This window comes from Heterocephalus glaber, unplaced genomic scaffold, assembly GCF_053883595.1.
Source record: "Heterocephalus glaber isolate CG9 unplaced genomic scaffold, H.glaber_assembly_v1.0 deba00001594, whole genome shotgun sequence".
Lineage (NCBI taxonomy): Eukaryota > Metazoa > Chordata > Mammalia > Rodentia > Bathyergidae > Heterocephalus > Heterocephalus glaber.
Window position 1 is genome coordinate 13,924,046 of NW_028258369.1, and position 7,445 is coordinate 13,931,490.

The following is a 7,445-nucleotide window of genomic DNA, read 5'->3' on the forward strand; positions in this document are numbered from 1 at the left end:
GCAGTGGAGCAGGGTTCCTCTTTCCCCACAGCCCCACTAGCATTTGTTATTGGTTGATTTCATGATAGCAGCCATTCTTTCTGGGATGAGATGGAATCTCAGCGTTGTTTTCATTTGCATCTCTCGAATGACCAGTGATGTGGAACATTTTTTCATATGTTTATTTGCTACTTCTACTTCTTTGTCTGAGAAATGTCTGTTCATTTCAGATGCCCATTTTTGGATTGGGTCTTTAAATTTGAGAGGTCTGATTTTTTTTAAGTCCTTTATAGATTGTAGATAGTAGACCTTTGAGGAACAGCAGGGGAAAATTTTTTCCACATTATAGTTTGTCTCTTCACACTGTTGATGGTTTCTCTTGCTGTGCAGAAGCTTTTTAATAAGAAGAGATCCCACTTGTTGATTGTTTGTGCTAGCTCATGGGCAACTGAGATTTTGTTCATAAAATCTTTTCCTACCCCAATGTCTTCAAGAGTTCTACCTAACCTCTGTTCCAGCTGGTTCAGTGTTTCTATTTTAATATTTAGATCTTTCATCCATTTTGATTTTAGTTTAGTGCATGGTGAGAGATATAGGTCTAGTTTTAATCTTTGGCAAGTTGAAACCCAATTTTTCCAGCACCATTTATTAAAGAGGCTATCTTTCCTCCAGTGAGGATGTTTGGCTCCTTTGTTAAAGATGAGGTTTCTGAGTCTGTCTGGAGTTGTTTCTGCATCTTCTAGTCTATTCCACTGGTCCTCAGGTCTGTTTCTTTGCCAGTACCATGTTGTTTTTATCACAGTAGCTTTGTAGTATAGTTTCAAGTTAGGGGTTGTGATACCACTGCCATGTTTCTGTTGCCTAGAATTGCTTTTGCTATTCTGGCTCTCTTCTTGTTCCAAATGAATTCTTGGATTGTTTTCTCCAGGTCCATGAAGTATGCTGCTGGAATTTCAGTTGGGATTGCATTGAATCTATATAGCAGTTTTGGAAGCATGGCCATTTTCACTATGTAGATTCTTCCTACCCAGGAGCAAGGGATGTCTTTCCATTTTCTGATATTGTCTTCAATCTCTCTTTTCAGAGTGCTGTAGTTTTCAGAGGTCTTTGATTTCTTTCGTTAGGTTGATTCCTAGGTATTTCAATTTCTTGTATGCTATTGTGAAAGGAATTATTTGCCCTATTTCTCTCTCAGTGAGCCTGTTGTTTGTTTAGAGGAAAGCTATTGATTTTTTTATGTTGACCTTTGTCTAAAGATTTTGAATGATGTGTTAATACTGACAGAAAGAGAATTACCTTCACTCATAATTAAACTAAAAATTTCTGGTGAGTCATAAAATATTACTTCTCTGTCCAGGCATCGAAGACTTTGTTCTGCACTGCTGTGTGGTTTAATCCTGGAAGTCCCTGTGTTAGAAGCTTGGGCCTTGGTATGACCATGTTCAATGGCAGAGGAATCTTAAAGAGCTGGGGGCTAGCAGAAGGTGGTTGGAAGAGATTAATACGGGTCTCAAGGTGTTCTGATTAGCTCCGACTAGAGTGGTTGTGATAAAAAACAGCAAGCCTGGGCCGGGGGTTTAGCTCAGTGGTTCCACCGCCTGCCTCGCAAGCGCAAGGTCCTGAGTTCGATCCCCGGTACCAAAAACAAACAAACAAACAAACAAAAAACCCAGCAAGCCTGGCCCGAGTCCTTCCAGCTTTTGGAGTTGCCATGTGATCTCTCCTTCTCCTATGCACCTTCACAGCCATGTTGTGACACAGCCAGAAGATCCTCAATAGAGCCAGTAGCCAGGCTGGGTGGTGCACACCTGTGATCTTAGCACTTGCCAGGCTGAGGCAGGAAGATTGCCTCGAGTTCAAGGCCAGTCTAGGCTACATAGTGAGTTCAAGGCCGGATTGAACTACATAGCGGGACTCCGTGTAAAAAAACCAAAAAATTCTGGTGCCTTACTTTTTACCTCTGAAAGTGTGAACTGAATGAATCCTTTTTCTTTATAAAGTACTATCCTCAGATATTTCATTATAACAATGGAAAATGGCCTGTTACACATAGTGTAGATTATTTTAATGCAAGTGAAATCAGAAATGAAAAGTCAACTACCCAGTCACTAAAATTCACTATTAATGGCTTTATTTTTAAAGAAGTCTTCTAGGACCTTGCATAGTATTTTCCTTAGCTTCCAATATTTTGATGTTGTTCCCCCTTCTTTTTCCTCCACTTAAAAAAATCCTTCTGAGGCCAGATGTGGTGGCACGTGCCTGTAATCTTAGCACTAGGGAGGCTGAGGCAGAAGGATCACCCTGAGTTCAAGGCCAGCCTGGGCTACATAGTAAGTTCAAGTCCAAGCTGAACTACTGGCTGTATAAAAAGAAAAGAAAAATCTAAGCTAATTTTGGCAGAAATACAAGGGAATAGGATCTCTTTCAGTATTATTGTTGGGACTGATTGGGGGATTTTTGGTGTCACCATGGCCCCTACCATTACATTATTGCCTAGCATAAGTAGAGTCCTCATCTCAGTTTGAGTTTGAATATTATTGCAAATGGCCTTTCTCTGTTTTTGCTTTAGTGAATGAATTTTATTATTGTTCCTTCATATCATTATGAAAATATTCCCTATGGGGCTGCAGAAAGCCTCAGTTTTGTTGGACATCAACCTTCATCAAATTCTGCAGCCATTTATTGTCCCTCATCTTGCTATGCAAGACCTTGCAGGAGAAATATCAGCATGAAGATAGAATTCATCTTTTCTGCATCTAGAATTTAGCAGAAAGGGTAAGATAAAATGCACAGGTGACTAAAATGAGGCAGAAGACAGGAAAAATACACATCATTATACATGTAGCCCAGGCTAGCCTTGAAATTAATTACTATACAACCCAGGCTGGCCTTGAACTTATGGCAATCCTCCTGCCTCAGCCTCCTGAGTGCTGAGATTACAGCCATTTGCCACCATGCCAGGCCCAGCTGCTTTTTAAAGCACTTTAAAAATAGCTACTTCAAGGGCCGGGGATTTAGCTCAGTGGTTTCGCTGCCTGCTGCACAAGCGCAAGGACCCGAGTTCGATCCCTGGTACCAAAAAAAAAAAAGTTACTTCATTAAAACCTTAAACAATTATTGTCATCTCCATTTGCATAAGGGCAAACTGAGGACCATAGAGGTTAAGTAAATTGTGCAAATTCTAAACATAGTAAGTGGCAGATCTGAGATTTGGTTCACTTTTTCCAGAAAGCCCAGACCCTGAACTGGCCTGAGTGTGTGCATGCGTACGTGTACAGGGACCAGAACGTGGCTTAAGAGAGAACAGGGCATTTGATCTCTTTCTAGTCTCATGTTCGTCTATGTTCTGTTTGTTACATCTTGATCTTTTCTAACACCCCATTATACTCTGCTCAAAACACTTCTCAACTCCGGGACCTCTGATTTCTCCTGTTAGTGGCCCAAGTCCCTTCCGGTCAGAGCCTTCTGGTTGTGGACCACAAGGCTTCGCAAGGCTTCCAAGGAAATACCAGGGTGCACTATGCTCTTTAGAAAGGTTTACAGGGTTTCAGCCAGAACAGAACGCAAGTCGCGGAGTCTATGTCTGCACATGGCAGAGTTGATTTTATGATGGGAATTATTAGATCAGTCCATCACTGTCTCGGATCGACTTCGGTGACCTCAATCACTTGGGTCCTGCTATTGGAGGCCAGCGGAGTGGAGACAGAGGGAGCGGATGGGAACTCAGCTGTGACAACCCTGCCATCCACGCCCCAAGGGCAGGGAGATGAACTGGGCGGTTTGCAGCCAGGAGGGTTTAGGGGAGGAGCCCGGAGGAGGGGCTCAAGGATGCTCAAGGTTGAGGTCTGTGGTTGGAGGCACTGTGGGCAGAAGAGTTGAGACGGTGTCCCACAGGGGCATACGTGACACGGACGTGCAGACAGAGTCACGTGGGTGCCCATGTGAGGAAGTGTGGCCGAGGTGGGGGAGGGGCCTTGTCCTTTCCCCTGGAGCTCAGAGGAGGGCTAGTGACCTGCACTGGTCCCTGTGGTGGGGGCAGAGCCAGCTTGGTGGGTGGGACCTACCCGACTGACTTGTCTACAGCTTCCTTGCCACACATTGGAGGATTCCTTTTTTGGTTGGTTGGTTTGTTCATTTTTTTTTTTTTTTTTTTTTTTTTTGGTACTGGGAATTGTTTTGGGTTTTTTTGTTTTGATTTGTTGTGTTTTTGGTTTTTTTGAGACAGGGTTTTGCTATGTGTTCCAGTCTGGTCTGGAACTCTTGGTGATCCTCCTGCCTCAGCATCCTGAGTGATGGTATTACAGGGGTGCACCACCACCCCAGGGTTTTCTAACATTTTATCTGAGTTAAATTGATTACATATTTAATTTTGATATTTCATGGAACAATGCAAAACACACTCATTGATATCTAAGGACATTGTATTTTTTTGCTGTCTTTCATTACTTATCTCACAAATAATTAGAGTAGAAAATCAGGACATGGTTTTATGAAGCCATAGCCAAAGCTCTGCCCTGAAGTTAGGCTGATCAGGGTCATTTATATTCTCACAAAACTATGGTCTTTTGTATTTCTGGCCTCCTGTGTCCTGAGGAGACTAGGGATGTTGGCTGCTGATTCTTTTTTTTTTTCTTCCGGTACCAGAAATTGAACTCAGGACCTTGGGCTCGTGAGGCTGATGTGGTGCCACTGAGCTAAATCCCTGGTCCTGATTGTTGATTCGATGGATTCCAGTTTTGTGCTCTTAATTTAGGATGGAGGGAGGGACAGAGAAAAAGGAGAAAGGGGGGCCAGAGGAGGGAAGAGAACAGCTATTATTGGCTCTGAATAATCTGTAATTATTATAATGACACTTTTTGAGATATGCTCAGTAGTACATGATTAGAAAGTCTTTTTATATACATTAAACAATTTAACCCTCATAACTGTCCCATAAAATGAATGGAAAGAAAAGGACCTACCTTGAACAGGTTTGCATGCCGGACATGGTGGTGCAGGCCTGTAATGCCAGCACTTGGGAGGCTGAGGCAGGAGGATTGCTGTGAATTTGAGGCCAGCCTGGGCTACATAGTGAGTTCAAGTCCAGCCTGAACTACATAGTGAGATGCTGTCTCAAAAAACAATAGGTTTGCATTCATTCTTTGGAGGAGGCAATGGTGAAGAAAAGGAGACTCAGAAAAAAATCAGATGCCACATACTACAGAGGTGCAGAAGCCAGGTCTTTTGTTTGCTTAAGGAAGAAAGAATTTGCCCATAGCCGATGGAAAGGTATTCCCTCCCTCCCTGCTGTCTCAGTGGATAGGGAAGGACCGAGGTGGGATCCAGTCCTGCCCTGGCAATTCTGAGATGAGTCATTTTTAGAAAAGCCTCTGATAACCAAGACCCCTGCTTTCCTCACTGCAGGGTGGAGATGAAATACTTGCATGAGAGGCCATCGGTGGGGGTTGGTTGTTGGAGCTGAAGGAAATCCACACAAAGCCTTTTGGGAGCTGTAGAGCACTCTATGTGATCCCGCACACCAATGCTTAGATGATCCTGCAGAACTGGAAGAGGCTAAAACATCAAATTGGGCTGGGGATTTGGCTCAGTTGTTTCACCGCCTGCTGCGCAAGCTCAAGGACCAGAGTTCGATCCCCAATACCAAAAAACATCAAACTAAGGGTTGATCTCTTAATAGCATCATTGGGGAGTTAAGGTTTTTCCATGGAGGTTCAAGATGCATCTGGTAACTTCCAGCTCACCAAAGGCAAACTCTGGGGGAAACGAGGTATAAAAGTCTGATAATCAACCACCTGGACACCTTGAACTGATAGCACAGGAAGTAACAAAACAGATGAATGAGGCTCTAAAAAATTCAAAACAGAAATAATTTCCCAGATAACTACAGAGATGGTGAACAGAATGAAAGAAATGATTAGAGGCTCTAGAACAGAAACAGATAAAAAAAAATAGATGAGTTCAGGACCATGATGGAAGCCATGAATGCCCAGGATAGGAAAGAAATGGAAATCATGAACATCCAACATAGGAAAGAAATGGAATTCATGAAATAGATTCAAACAGATATCCAGGAGATTAAAAACTCTATTGAAAGTATACACAGCAGACAGAGCCAATCTGAAGACAAAATATCAGGTATAGAAGACAGGATGGAAGCCAGTGACCATGAAAAGAGAGATCTTTTAAAACTAGTAAGGGAACATGAGAAATCAATTCAACAGCTCCTAGATGACTCAAAGAAGATTAATATAAGACTGATAGGAGTCCACGAAAAAGCAGGAGAAAGTACAAATGACATAAAAAAACTGTTCACGGAATTAATGACAGAAAACTCCCCAAACAGAGCAAAAGAATTTGACATACAGATAGGTGAGGCATATAGCACTCCAACTAGCCTTGATAAAAACAAAACAAAACAAAACAAAACTACACCTAGACACATAACATTCAAGATCCTGGAAATCCAACAAAAGAACAAAATACTACAAGCAGCTAGAGAAAAGAAACAAATCACATGCAAAGGAAAGCCCGTCAGAATCACAGCAGACTTTTCAACACAAACCCTCAAATCAAGGAGAGCCTGGGGGGAGGTATTTCAAGCCCTAAAAGAAAACAACCTCCAACCTAGACTGATGTATCCTGCAAAACTATCTTTTAAAATTGATGGGGAAATAAGATACTTAACAAAAAGCACCTAAGAAACTTCATGAATACCAAACCAGCACTCCAAACAATTCTAAAAAATATCCTAGAAAAAGACAATGAAGGTCACAAGGCCCAACAGAGCAAATCCATCAGGCAAGGCAAGAAATTAAAAGGAGAGGGGGAAAAATAAAAAAGAGCCAACAACAGGAAAATAACATGACAATGATATGTCAATGCATGTCAGTTATAACCATCAATGTTAATGGCCCCAACTCACCAATCAAAAGAAACAGACTGGCAGAATGGATTAAGAAGCAAAATCCAGGGCTGGGGATTTAGCTCAGTGGTGTCACTGCCTGCTTCGCAACTGCAAGGTCCCAAGTTTGATCCCTGGTACCAAAAAAAAGAAGCAAAGTCCAACAGTATGCTGAATACAAGAACCACACCTAGTTCAAAAAGAAACTCATAGACTGAAAGTAAAAGGATGGAAAACAGTTTTCCATGTGACAGCAACTGGAAAAAAAGCAGGGGTAGCTATCTTATTTACAGAAAAAGTAAATTTCAAATCAAAACTAATTAAGAGAGACAAAGAAGGTCACTACATCCTTGTGAAGGGAACAATCCAAGAGGAAGAGATGACAATTATAAATATATATGCACCAAATACTAATGCCCCCAACTATACAAAACAAACATTAAGGGACATGAAAAACCAAATAAACACTAATACAATTATAGTGGGGGACCTCAATACCCCACTGTCACAAATAGACAGATCATCTAGACAAAAAAATCAACAATGAAATACAAGAACTGAACCA